The following is a 15,220-nucleotide window of genomic DNA, read 5'->3' on the forward strand; positions in this document are numbered from 1 at the left end:
CATTCAACACAGGGTATTTTAAGTGAGTGCCCCACTGTTCATGTACTATTTGTTTAATCTCACCATATTCACGCAAGGTATCACGTACTACATCATCACTAAGTTCACACGGTAATTCAAAAATACGGACTTTAGTATAGTTAGTAGTAGCATCCAATATAATCACCACAGAGGAAACACCAGTCGAATGACGGAAGGGAACAGAATTTGGCAAAGTACGTAAAGCTTGTTCAAAATTCAGATCTGTATCCAGTTTTACATATACACAGAAGTCTTCGTTGTGTAATTGAATTGCAATCACTTTGTTCATCAGATCGGAAAAATTTTCACTTAACCATATGTGTATTTCAGCCGGTGACGGTCGTAATTGTCTGAAATTCTTGCAAACTCAAATTTTAACGTATTTTGTCGAATGGTATTCATAACGTAGTACTACTTAACACAATTTCCAGTAATTAATACCACTATACAGTCCTAATCACAGAACAAAAAGAAACAAAAAAAGGAAACGCAGGATATGCTTTCACGGAGCGCGCAAAAACACCTCCACACACCATGAGAACTCACGGTGAACTGGACCACTCGACCGTTTTGTATGCCTTTGCACCTCTTCTTTTGTCTTTTGTGAAAGCAGTTTACTGTTCCATACTCGCTTTTGTTTATTCCGATACGACTATGAGTTCTCAGTAAATATTTGGACGTTACAGCTCTTGCAATGTATAAAAGTGTTTTTAGAATAAATCACAATCGATATTATGTCGTAATAACATACGTAAAACAGGTTGAATTTGTGAAATGATTGAGGTTGGAGTGAGCGTAAATGTTTTCATAGTTAGGGGCCTGGATATGCAAACCCGCTTAACGTGGGGATTTAATTTTGTGAAATTTGGTACACTACACTGTTATTCTGTGAGTGAGATTTAATAAAAAGAGATACAGATACAAGCTAAAATTCTCCTTGAAAACTGTCTGAATGGAATATTAACTAAATTATAACAAAACTAATCCTTTCGTTTTTGTCATTAATAAATTTAGCACAAATTTGCCAACTTGCAATTCGATCTATACATTGCTGTGCTCCGATTTAAAATATATATATATATATATATATATATATATATATATATATATATATATATATATATATATATATATATATATATATATATATATATATATAATAAATTTTAGGAAGAATTAATTTAAATAAATGTTTTCTCCTTGTGCGAAGATGTGTTTGAGGTATTTCAAATTTTAATTTAAAGTTGTTGGAGCTAATATTTTTATGGTTCTAATTTCAAGGAGATAGCAATTAATCTGTTCAGAGTACAAATTGTTAGTGCATAGATGCATGTGAGTGTGTTTGATAAAAGGTAAGTGGAAAATTGCTTGTACAGTAGAACCCCTCTCGTCAGTTCTCGGCTGTTGCGCTACCCCAGTCGATCCAATCGTGCTCGAGCAGTGCTTGGCCAAATTTGTCGGTTACTCACGAGGCACATTGTCGTTTACTGACAACGCGGTATTGTTTACTTGCTGTTACCGTATGTTCGCTTTAGGCTCCATTATTTCTTACTTTGGTTGTGCGTGTCTTCGGTGCTGCATTCCTACGCTTTTACATTCGGTTGGGGAAGCATATTATACATACTAATAATATGGAGGAAATCCATTTTCTTTACAGCACTGTGCAGTTTGTATACTTACTACTCGTTGGTTTTAAGACATTTTTCTTCTATATTCCGTAAATAAGATAATCCGATATCTTTTTCGTTCGGACTAACCTACAATCCAAATGTGACGCATTATAGGGATTCTGCTGTATTTTCTCTTAAAGAGATCTCATGCCACGTATTGACCTGAAGATATGTTCAATCATGTAACATCGTGGACGTTTATGCTTCATAATCCATTTAACGAATTGCGAGGAAAAATAAGTACTGCTATTTTTAAAATTGATAATTCAGGATTTTTTTTTCAAAACTGAATATATATTTAAAATGCAATTTTACAGAAAACGATTTTTTTTTATTTTATCGTAGGTAGCCAAATGTTATAATTTGATTTTTGATGTCGTATTACTTAGTAATTTTGCGAATAAGATGACGTAATAAAATGTATTAAAGAGCATTATTTTTTTTGCAATAAAAAAGTAGAAATACTGAAGTTCTTTCAAAAGTCGATAATCATGCATAGGCCTACAATATAATTCACATACTGGTACATAGTTATATTTTATTTACTTGTATATATTTACTTGTTTACTTGATTTATTTTGTTTTTATATAGATTTTACAGAATTTTGTGAATCTCAAAATATGTATTCTTAGCTGATAGAAACACTATTTATTGCCTCTGTGTATGTAACAAGCAGACTATTCCTTTTAATAGTACACCAGATTTCGGTCAATAAATGCAAGAATTGTACTTTTAGTGATGAAAGTATGAAATTTGGTGGAAACATAGCTTACATAAAACTAAGTACTAATATAATAGGGAGTCAAAAATATAGAACCAGTAACACCTTCTAGCTTCCATTTTTAATTGGCTGCTCTGTACAACGCATATAAATTTTGAAAACCATCAGTAACTTTCTTGTTTTTGGCTTTAGCGTGATAGGTTCTATTATAAAAATGTACCAGGATACTCAGATTATTACAAGAGTGTACACTTTGTTGTTCGTTCCGATTAATTTCCGACATATTGTCCGAAACCTTTGAGACAACTTCGGAAAGAAACCTGAAAGAAGATACAAATTCAACAATGTTTTTTCCCTGGTGGTTTAAGCGTGATGACTTTCGTAATATATACAAAGAAAGAACACTGTAATGATTACAAAGATGTATATTTTGTTACTGTACAATGAGCGATTGTCGAGATGTTCTCATAAAATTGAGAACCTACTTGAAAAAGCGAGAACCGCTTGGGAAAAAAGGAAATGCATACATGGGAGTAGTTATAAGTTACATAATTTCGAATTGCAGCCTTCTGAGAAATGAAAATTACTGGAAGAAAAACACAAATGGAAATATAGGAAATTACTTTCCTTTATCCTGCACATTTAATTCTTTATTTCTATTCTAAATGTAGACTCCATTGAAGATCTGTAATAGAAACGTAAATATATTTCATGAGGTCGGCCCGGTGTGCTCTGAGACAGACTAGATATAATGGGAAGAACCACGAAATGAATTGAGTTATACATTGTAGAAAACCACGCGAAATCAGATGGCTTCCTTTGTGTGTGCATTATATTCAGTTGTAGTAGTGAAGTGTTTGGTGGTATCTTGTTGTGTCTCATGTAATTTATTTGTGTGGTAATGGAACACTCGACAGTTGAATCAGGAAATTGACCGTGGCTTGATCTTCAAATACCATTAAAGCCTGCAACGAAGAGAATTCCAAGTGTGAGTGGTGATTTCCAAATATTATATCTGAGTGGTAAAATATCATGCAGAAAACGAAGTCAATTATATCAGTACTAGCACACAACACGGCACCTTGAGTTGCTCCTAAATATATTTGTTAGATCAGTAGGCTCAGGTGATTTTCAGTTGTATTGTGACCGATTCAGATGTGAACGTGGTTTTTTGAGATGGACCGCATTAGTTATGGAAGATGGCTTCCTGTTCACCTGAGAGATAAAGTTACATTAACGTACACGTACTCAGAAATTTCTATCCAATTCATCAAGGGAAATTTTGTCATCTATAGTACGACACATCGTTTTTCTGCTATTCCAATTGGTCAACCACATGAGCAATTCAATGCAATTGTAAAAGTAGACCGTGCTACATTACAAGTTACAGATAATTCATCTGTAGTTTGATGATGGCTTATATATGGGTCAGAGGTTCCAGGACCTGTATCACGGTTCTAAGAATTGATTAATCGATCCAGCTCTCACCTTCACCACGATGAACATTTTGGTGTTCAGCAGCATTTTATGGAAGGCATGGAAAGGTTCTAAATATGTTTCAAGATCTGGGATACCCTTACACCGATGAATCAGATGATTTGATTAACATTGGCACAACGCAAATCGCCCATCATCATGTAATTAAGACTCTTATGCAAATTGAAGATGTTGGTCTAGCTTACTTTCAACACTATATGAATAATATAAATAGTATAAAAGGGCCAGCTCTTTAGCCTTTGAAAAAATCAAACTTTCTTTAATGAACACACCACCAACAATGCCATCAAAATTGAAGAGTAATTTATCTTCAATATGTAATGACGTGAAGTAATTCCCATGTTTGTATGTGAAGCTCGATGCTATGATTAGGATGAGTTCTTTCTGCATGGAAACCATACCTGGACGTTTTCTCTGGCAGGGTATGGTCAAGTTCGTTATACAAGAAAGGGTCAGGATGTGTGAAACAAATTCTTCCAGGGCATGGTAGCCCTAATGAAATAAATATAGTGTTACTTAATGTGGCTGCCATTGTTCACTTCATAGGAAGGAATGGAGGACTTTCAAGATTGTGCGGATAGAGATGTAATTCAATATGTCAAGGCACATTTTCGTATACATGCGAGTAGATAGGGGTCACTTGGGGGCATTTTTTTCCTACTGCGCATGCGCAAACCCTCGACGCTGATTGGCTGGCGCGGGTCACGTGACCCGGCCACGCCCCTTGACGCTGATTGGCTGGCCACGCCCCTTGACGCTGATTGGTCGGTGCAGGCCACGCCCCCAGCCACGCCCCTTCACGCTGATTGGCTGGCGTTGGCCACGCCCCTTGACGCTGATTGGTCGGCACGGTTACACCCCTTCACGCTGATCGGTCATGCTCTTTTACGACCTCCTATCTACTGCGCTGACTGGCTGGCGCGGGACCCCCTTCCGATTGGCTGGCGTCGGACCCCGCTCCCCTGACACTGATTGGCCGGCCACGCGCACGGTCTGCGCAGATCGGGATATGGGAGTTTGCCACATATTACATAAGATTCGTTCCCTTTTACGACCACTTTACGAACACATAGCAGATCGATAACACATTCTCCAACCGCCTATTTAACATAGAACATATAGCATAGCAGGGGTGTATTCGTTCCCTTTTATGAGCACTTTACGAACACATAGCAGAGCAGATAACACATTCTCCATCCACCTATTTAACATAGAACATATAGCATACCAGGGGTATATTCGTTCCCTTTTATGAGCACTTTACGAACACATAGCAGAGCCGATAACACATTCTCCATCCACCTATTTAACATAGCGCATAGCAGAGTATGGCTGATTTTCTTTTACGGGGTAGCAACACCCCCAACCCTCCTCCTTTCTCATCCAGGGCTTGGGACCGGCAATGGCGGAGTTTAAAAAAATAATACCATCATAAAGCATAATATCATTAGCATCAATAGTGGTGAGTGAGAATTTGTTTAAGAAGTCGTGCAGTGAATAAGCAGATGCACGACATGCTAGATATAGAAAACAGTAATGTCCACAAAATTGAGATAAATCACTTTGAATACGTCTATTATTCCATGTATAATACAGACAGTTTCGTTTTAAAAACCTTATATGATGTTGTATATAGGGAGGTATACCATAGCTATCGAAATACTCTCCCACACACATATTAGATATATAAACAGCAACCCAATGTTCACCAGGCTTATCACTAGAATCAGTGTTTATAATTATGGCGGCTGGAAATGTATGAATAAACAGAGGTAACTCATCTGCGGCATACACACCAATAAAATGATCTTTAGGCAAATTTTGTTGTAATGCTTCATAAAGCTCAATTGTATTTTACATTTTTTTCTTTAATTAATATATATTTTTCTCTGGAAATCAATTTCTAATTCTGAAGAGAATTCACCATAAATAATTGCTGTTACAGGAGATGGCAGTGCTTCTTTAAAATGAACCTCTAGGCGTACACTTCCTTGCCGTTGTGGACTAGTATGAAATCCGGCACTAGCACTAGAATCGGGAGTTAAATCAAATACCAGTAGAGTATAACCATTAGGATATTCGGCTAGTGAAATATTATTACCTTGATTAGAATAATAAATACCTGAACCTGTAAATAACGTGGAATATGCTTGTATATATAGCTTATTATCAAAATCAGGTTGTAGTGGTTTGGATGGCACAGGTGTTCCATCAACATACAGTGTAAAAAATGACATATTAAAATGCTGAAAATTGAACGGATTTGTCTGATAAGTACCATTAAAAGCAGTATTACTAACAAAACCAATAATAATACGTTTAGGCACTAGGCCTGAAAATAGATCTGGAAGTGTACTATCCATAATCCCTTGTGGCAGAGTTTCAGTCTTCACCTGCACTTTTGTTATAGGATATTTTACTCTAAATTTAGGATTTTGTAATACTTTATTTTGCGCTATTTTAACGGCCGGTGACACATCAACCTTTTTCACAAGCAATGTTGCATCTGTAATTACAACTTTTCCATCAGCATCTGCGTCACCCATTAGACAAAATGTAGGTTTAGCTGGAATTAGTTTAATGCGCGCTTGTACACCATTCAGTAAAAATTTCTCCTGATTAAATATATCAGCATGAATATAACCCAATAATTCAAATGACTGACTTAAAGTAGTGAGAAGAAAACGTTGTTTAAATCCTACATTACTATCGGCCACACTGTCCATATGCCCTGCAGTATCTTTAAACCACATTGATGTTTGAAGATGTGTTGATTTAGCTTCAGCATTATAATTTAGTAGTTTTTCAATATACGATCGATATGGATATGTGTGTGAAGAGTAGGAAATAAGTTGATTATTTAAATATAATTGCAATTCACTGAACATTGCATTGAGAAAATCATTTACAGGGCCGATTTTCTTATCGGCAGAAGTTAAATTAGAACCATCTGATTTAGTAATTTTACCTTTAATATAAAACATTGTGTGCGGTAAGTCGATATAGTCATCCCCATGACCGGGGACAACAAATTCTATTGGTGCATTATCATCTATCGAAGCCACAGGCTTATATGGAACTATTTTATTACCAATAATACTGGTTTGAGTGGGTAAACCAGCAAATAAATCTAATTCTGATTTCATACACTCACACTGCATTTTCGTTTCTTACTATTAATATTCACACATGGTAAAATTTATAATACCGTATTACGTTTGCGAAAATGTAATTTTACACATACACTGCCATGTTGGAAAGGAAGTGGATTACCTGTACTATCTCTGAAATCAATAATAATTTGATTAAATTGTTTACGTTGCACGGGGACATAGTGAGGATTGTCAAAAATATGTACATTATAAATACCATACTCTGTAATATTTGTATTTATAATACGTAACAATGGAGCTACGGCGTCACCCACCATTTGTGGTTCTACAATATCACTGTAAATATACATAAGTGTAGGTAGCGATTTTTGTAAATCAGGTGGATAACGAGCATGATGCACAACTGCAATATCTTCTTGTTGTATGTGATCAAAGCCTAGTATTCTGGCTAGTTCAGGAGATAGACGTAGTTCTATATGCCTCTCTTGATCTTTTATTACTCTACTGACTTCAATTCGTTTTACTGATGCTTTAACTTTTAATTGTAAGTTTAATATATCACTTTTATGATTAATTTGAGATAGAATATCATCAACATTATAATAGTGTCCTGGTAAGATTTTAGTTATGTTCCAGCTTTTTGTATTCATGAGACGGTAATAAATATTATTAGTATATTTAGAAACATTCTGAAATGAATTTGTATAATGTACTTCAACAACTGCCGTCTCCCACTCACCTTTCTCTAGCACCAATGGATGATATAATTTGGTAGTATAACATGACAAAGTATTTTGTGGAAAATACTCCATAGAACTGTAACTCGGTAATGTAAGATAAAAGCTAGTCTGTTCCATATTAATCAAAAATATCACTCTTCCTTTTCTTTTTACCACCAGTCTTTGCAAAATGAACTTTTCTGCGTTTTCTTCCAGATCCTTCCAACACTTGATATATTTTATTTTGAGCTTTAGTTTTTAAATTATTTTTAGCTTCTTGCCAACGTGATGTTAAAGCTTCGTCAATAGGTCTATTATCACCTAATACATCTCCAGCTACATTAATTCCTGTACGTAACAATTCTTTACCAACAGTTTTTGCTCCTTGTTCAATTAACGGAAATACACTTCGAAATAAGCCACCTAAAAAACTTCCAATACCATAACCTTCTTGATATGGTGCACCTCTATACACGTTATAACCACCTCCTGCTTGGTGCGTATAGTATTTAAAGTATGGATCATTCATTATTATTATTTTTTCCTATATACACAGATATAACAGTTGTTTATAATATTGTATTGTAGCTAAATGTTTTTTAAATATGACACAGGAATCCATGAATTAAAGGAAGGGGGATATCCCCGCCAACGAACAAGTACACGTTTACTTTTAACTTCTAAAATTTCATCTAATTCATAAACTTTAGGCAGAGGCACTCCTTGTAATTCCTCCTCGTAAAATGTACCATCAATTACTTCACCATTTAAGTCCTCCAACACATAAACCACTTTCTTTTCCTTATGTATCACCTGTTTTATTTTAAATATTTCTACAGTCCACTTTTCTTTGTACCCTTTTTCAAAATGCCGTTTTGCTTTAGTAATGCGCACAGTATCACCTTTTTTATATTTTGCAATGTTAGTATGCGGCATCGGTTTTATTAATTTATTCCAAACTTGTTGAAAAGTGTCCTGGTTCACACTGGCGGGTGGTAACTGATGAGCTCTATGTGGTCTAGAATTATATGCCTGAACAAGTTTCGATAGCACATCTATGTATCGGTAAGTCTTCTTTGCTGTAAAATATTTCCGCATTCGTTCTTTAAGAGTTCGATTAAAACGTTCCACCACACTTGCCTTAATATCGGAGTTTTGTGTTGTGAAGAATTTAATATTTTGCTTTTTTAAGTATAACTGAAATGGTCTATTAACAAACTCTGTACCTTTATCTGTTTGTAGATGTAAGGGTCTACGACGTGTAGACGCAAATGCTTTTATAATGTTTTCACCAGTTTTTGTACGTACAGGCACAGCCCAGGCATAACGACTAAACAAATCAATCACTGTTAAAATATACCTATTGCCATCATTATACTTCTGCAGACTGTGCATATCGTTTAAATCAGCTTGCCACTGATCGTCAATATTGAACACTAAATAGGAATTACGTGGAAACTTTACGTACTGGCTTATGCAGAGTATAAGTCGACTGTTCTTTTACCCACTGTTGCATTTTGTGTAAAGGAATAGATTTCTTCACAGCTCTCCATAATGACGTAGCAGTTGAAAACGAGGCAGGGTGTGAAGGGTTATAATAAATATCGGCCAGCTTCTTCATATTTTATAATCACATCATCTGTTGACAACTTTACGTTTACGTGGTGGCTCCTCCTCCTCCTCTTCTTCTTCCTGTTTTGGATCAGCAGCAGATGATGTCAGCTTACGAATATATTCTATACGCTGTGGGTTGCCTATATACTCTATAGGTATATTGGATTTTGCTAACAGTACAGCAAAGGGTTCCCAACCTGTAGGGGGAATATTTTTCTTGCGATACCTGACAAAATCTGCTATTAGATCTACTATATTAGCTCCACGAATTAATTTATTATAAATATTAACATTACCATTGTCATCCCAATGAATTTCGGAATTTTGTTTTAATCTACGTAATAAAGGTCTTGCTTTACGCAGACAATTTTCGGGGAGAGTAGATAGTATTTCATCGTCCTCCCCGTCCTCATCCTCCTCCTCCTTCTTCTTAGTACCAACACTAGTTGATGTTGTTGCAGTAGGTTTTTGCACAATGTGTAAATATTTTTGTAACACCTCTTTATAGCGTATCCATTTTTCTTCAACACTCATATTTTTATTATTTAAAATATTTTTCATCTCATCATCTAAATTAGATATAGTTTGATATTGGTGCAATTTTTCTGGTGCAATTAAAACAAGCTTTTGTGCATGCTGCATAATTATTTAATTAAAGTAGATAGTATACCTCCAATAATAGGTGCAAGCAAAGCAGTAAGAAACCCACCTTTTTGTACAATTATTCGTTTTTTCTTTTGTTTTAATGATGGACCTTTTTTCGCTAAATACCTCAATTCCTTTCTATATCTGTTTAATCTATTTTTCTCTTTTTTATTTAACGGAACATTTCCTTGTAATACGTTATAGGAACATTCACAAATAGAGCGAATTAATTCGGGATCAGCATTTTGTAAAATTGCTTGGCGTACTTTTGGTTTTGCCTTTGCTAAAAGTTTTAGTAAATGTGCACTCTCTCTGCTAATCATTTTTTGTAGCTATTATATTAAAATTGAGTATTAAAATATATCAGTTATTGAGATTATTTTTTTACTGGTACATAAACATAATTGTAAGAATCTGAGGGGAAAATTTTTGTTCGAACACGATGTTCGTCGGGAGTGTCCTGTTTTAAATCGAAAACCAAATAACTATGAGGATCTCGTGTTGCGTCCTGATAGACCTCTTGTACAAATTTTGTGTTACCAGGATATAATTGGCGTGCTAGATAATTAATTTGAGCCAGGTCTCTGGGGTTTTTAAAACATATTATATAATGGCAATTTAATGATATGTCTCGCATACCTTTAGCTTGATGAAACATATTTTGGGTTATAAAAATAACACTTAAATCTCGGTGGTGGCTACCTTTAGTAAAAAAGTCAACAATTCGTGTATCACATTCTCGCATTAAATCGTCAATAATTACAAGATGGGGGCCAGCTTGTGCTGGAAAATCATCTATTTTGGGGAGTCCTTCTTTAAATGTACAACCTGAGGATAGAGTTTCATACAGAGGTTGCCACTCACCATAACACCATACTATATTTTTCCATTTTTCGGCATAATGTTTTAAAAACTCTTTTACAAAATATGATTTACCACAGCCAGTGGGGCCAGCTATAATAAAAGTAAATGGATGTTGAAACTCCATATTCTAATACACCACAAATAATTATGAATATAATAGCATATTACAATTCAAAATGTGAATACTTGAATGCACGGCAAATGAAGCTGGAGTTTTCGCCATGTACAGACACAGAAATTTACCTGACCATTGCTATCATCATCTGACAATGATATTTTATAATATACCTCCCTCATCATCGTATGCTAGACCAACACATCGATTTAAAATTTGATTATCCATTTTTAATTAACCTATTCGTTTTCTTTTATACCCGTAGGGAAGTGTATCAAAATTTTCTATTCGTTTCCTTTTACTAGCAGTAACCTGATAGATTTTATGCGCCTCAGGCTTACTAATCAATTTATAATCTTTAGTACGTACAATTTGTCGACCGAGAGGAACGCTAATAGAAGGTGAATTATTTAAAATCATATCTTTCATCTGTTCAAAGTTTACATATTTTAATGTTTTATTATTCAGTGTGATTCCCTTGATTTTACATATTGTCTTTGTTTTACCATTAAGAGTGTTAACAACGGAATAGCCGTAACATTTGGGACCACCAGCACAAAATTCTTCTATATATGCATCCGGACCATATTCCGCCAACTCATTCTTCCATTCCCCTAAATGCACTCCTATTTTTAACTGTGGCTCGCCAGGCGATTGAGTGTAAATAATACTATCGGTATCATAATATAACACACGCTCGCCAAGTAAATCCAAATAACGAAATAACTCGAGGCGAGCATGTGTCGTGGTGTATGCGGCGATTATCACGTTAATGTTTTTAGCAGGAGCAATAACGCTCTCATTAACACTCCAGTTGAGCACACGGAATTTGTCGCCGATTGGAATACACGAATTAACCTCAATATTCGGATTTGTTAATTTATCGAAATACTCCTCGGGAGTTTTAATGATAGCGATTTGCTCCATGTTTTCTCTTTGTGCGAACTTACCCCACAGGCTTACTCCTAGCTTTGAAATTCGTTTCTTAGGTTTGTTGCGCATAATCTTTTCCCGGTCTAATCGAATACCCTCTTTCTCATAATACTCCTGTATAAACTGGTCTTTTTGTTGTTCGGTGACGCATCCTGCAGGCCAACCGTTACACTCAGTCTTGATCTTCATAAACAGGTTAATGTATTCCGTGAAAAGACCGCCCTCTTTCTTTTCAGCGTCATACATTACAACCTCATAGCTCCATACCTCGTGTTTTTCTAGCACTCTATATCCTTTCTCGACAGCTACCCGCACTTCGTCTACAACCCACACTCCAGTCAAAGCTCTTTCCCTCTCCGAATGCGTGCATTCTTCTTCTTCATTCAGAGTGTCCGCGCACGGTCGGCATAGGGGGAATAATAATTTTCCACCACTCCGATAGGGCAGCACCGGGTCGTAGAGATTGGGCGGGGGTAAAACCGAACACTTTATTATTCCCTCAAACGCTGAAATATCGGGACACTCGTCATCACCCACATAAACTTTCGGATGACCCACATGATATTTTTTCACCTTACAACAGTAAGGATAGAGGGAGATTATATCTGTATACATGATACGTTCTCCCTCTTTCGTCTTTCTGTAGAGTTTCACGTTGTCGACTCTACCACCATACAGGGCATCCCGCGGGTGAATTGGGGCTTTTTTAGCCATGATGTGGTTTTTTACAAATATACTCACCGGCGGGTGGTCTTTTAGAAAATCGCGCCACCGGCATTCCCACATTTCATGAACTATATACCCCAGCTCTTTTAATCGAATAATTTTGTTTACACTACTTTCATAACGCATATTGAAAGTAGTGTACGCGTCATTATATATGGGGTTGTCACGGCCTGTGGGGTAACACTCCCGGCATCCGTGGAATAGACACCCTTGGTACTCCCAAACGTGTTCTGCACCGTTATAGTGTGCATATCCATCCACTTTATACCCACCTCTCACCACAACCTCTCGCCCGTTACCAGAATGCTGGATTCGTGTTTTCAATCTGGCGGCCACGTACACGAGCCACTGAACGGCGCCGACAGATTGATTATCACGCCAACTGTACCCACTATGCGGGATAATACCAATGGTGTCTGTTCGCAGGAACTTTTTTCGATACATTAAGTTGCACGCGCTGGCAATGCTTATACTCTCGAGGAACGGGTTGACGCCCGATATAGCCTCAAACTCGTTCATAAATTTTACGCAAGCATTGCGCAGCACGTCCACATCGTTCATACAGTATTTTATAAGTTGTTCTTTTAAAATGAAACCCGTCTCTCCAAGTGTTTCCTTTTCCTCATTGTACCAACGCAAAAACTTCTCTTTCTGTTTCTTTTTCAAACCTCCCACATCGTAATACTCGATACCCGGTAAAGCACCCCTATACTCCTGATTAGCTTTTGCGTTAAATAAATGAGGGAAATGACCCTTCGAGACGGGTAAATCGAACGCGTCGCCTAATTTGGCCAAAGGCATCGGCAAGAAATTTAGACTATCGATAAATTTTAAATATAAATACTCCATCGAAAAAATTTTGCACCCACGCATAATTATTCGCGGCGTCCACTGTTTATGAAGCATCATTGCGCGTAAAATAAAATGGGCGTCGTAACCCTTTGCGTTATGAGCTACAACGACTATTTTATTTATTTCAGAACGCCTTTGTGCTAAATAGTCTAAAAATTCGCCAATGCATTTGTCCCCATAAAATACATGTGTTCTATCGCCGCATACACCACACCGTTCAGTCTCACTGTTTCTACAACAGTAGCAAACTTGTTGGCTGACTAACAGGTTGGGCTCATGCTCAAAAAATACCACCGGCTACTTCTTTATCTTGGCGGCACTCAATATCGTAAAACACTAATAGCCATTTCTGTGGGGTACGCGTTCGGCATGGTTGTATATAACATAAATGCTCTGGCGGCATCATATTATTACACCCTGTGCAGAATAGCTCCCCACAGACATGTGGATTCCGCCCTTTTTTCACGGCATAGGCTTTACGACATTGAGGACACACTTTCAGAATAGCACACAATGAAGCCTTATGGTTTTTGAGACACTGAGGCCCATAAAAACATCTATTGCATTCCCGGCAGTATACTACACTTTTCGTAATTGTGCATGGTGGTCTGTTCTGGCATTTATTGCATAAAGCTTTACACTTCCCCACGTGCCTGTCTTTAGTTTGAAATTTTTTGTGGCATTCTTCGCAATAGTAAACACATGAAAAGGCTGCTGTCAGACTAGTGATCACGTTATAATGGTTGTTAATATATAACAAGTTAATCTGTTTGCCATGACCGTGACCCTCAAATAATATTTTTCCCCCGATAACCCATCATACACTGTGATTTTATAATCCGCTAAATATGCCTGAATTTTTTTTAATTCCGGTATCCCCCCGCCATTCTCTAGGCTAACACCAGCCTTTTCACTTAACTCGGATACCTTTTGAAACATATTTTTTTGGGCGTTGATTTCGATATCTATCTCTTTCTTTTTTATCATTTTTATGTTCAATAAGCCCTATAGCCACCACCAGAGCTTGACCCAAACAATAGTATTCAGGGTTTTTAATGACTATAATACCTCTGTTATGTTTTATGTACTCGTTTATGTCAGAAAAATTCTGTTTCACTCGTCCCATACCAATAGGTAATTCGACGTGGTGAAAATAGAGAATAAAGCGATCTTGATATAAGAATGAAGTATTGGATTGAATTACTTTTTCTAACGCACCCCACACATTTTCAGCAGTCATATTATTAGCAGTTCGAAAAGACAAATAGAATGGTTTATCTGGGTGATTTTGGTTTATAAAAGTCAACCCTACACGATGATGAGGGAGCACACCTCTCATTACATACCGTACCAGATCATTAATACCGTTTTCTACCCATTCAAGGGGGTTTTCTCCCTCTGGGGGAGGAGTTAATTCAATTGTCAGTAAATTCCCATTATCTTTAAACTGTCTATAATATTGCTGAGATTCGGATATTATATTAAATCGCTCCATTTTTTTGCTGTTTATCTAACTTTTAGAATATTGTAAAATCGTTAATGCTTGCTGTTTTATCTTAATTGCGGTCTTCCAACTATAGAACACCGATTAGTGTTTTTTCTAATAACCTATTATTCTTAACGTTCAACAACGATTCACTGTAACGCTATATTGAAAGCAATGCTTAAATATTTTTTTTTGCAAAATTCTTCTCGGAAAAATCAGTTGTTTGCAAGAAAAAAGTAATTG

Source organism: Thermobia domestica, chromosome 14, assembly GCF_964235325.1.
Source record: "Thermobia domestica chromosome 14, izTheDome1.hap1.1, whole genome shotgun sequence".
Classification (NCBI taxonomy): domain Eukaryota; kingdom Metazoa; phylum Arthropoda; class Insecta; order Zygentoma; family Lepismatidae; genus Thermobia; species Thermobia domestica.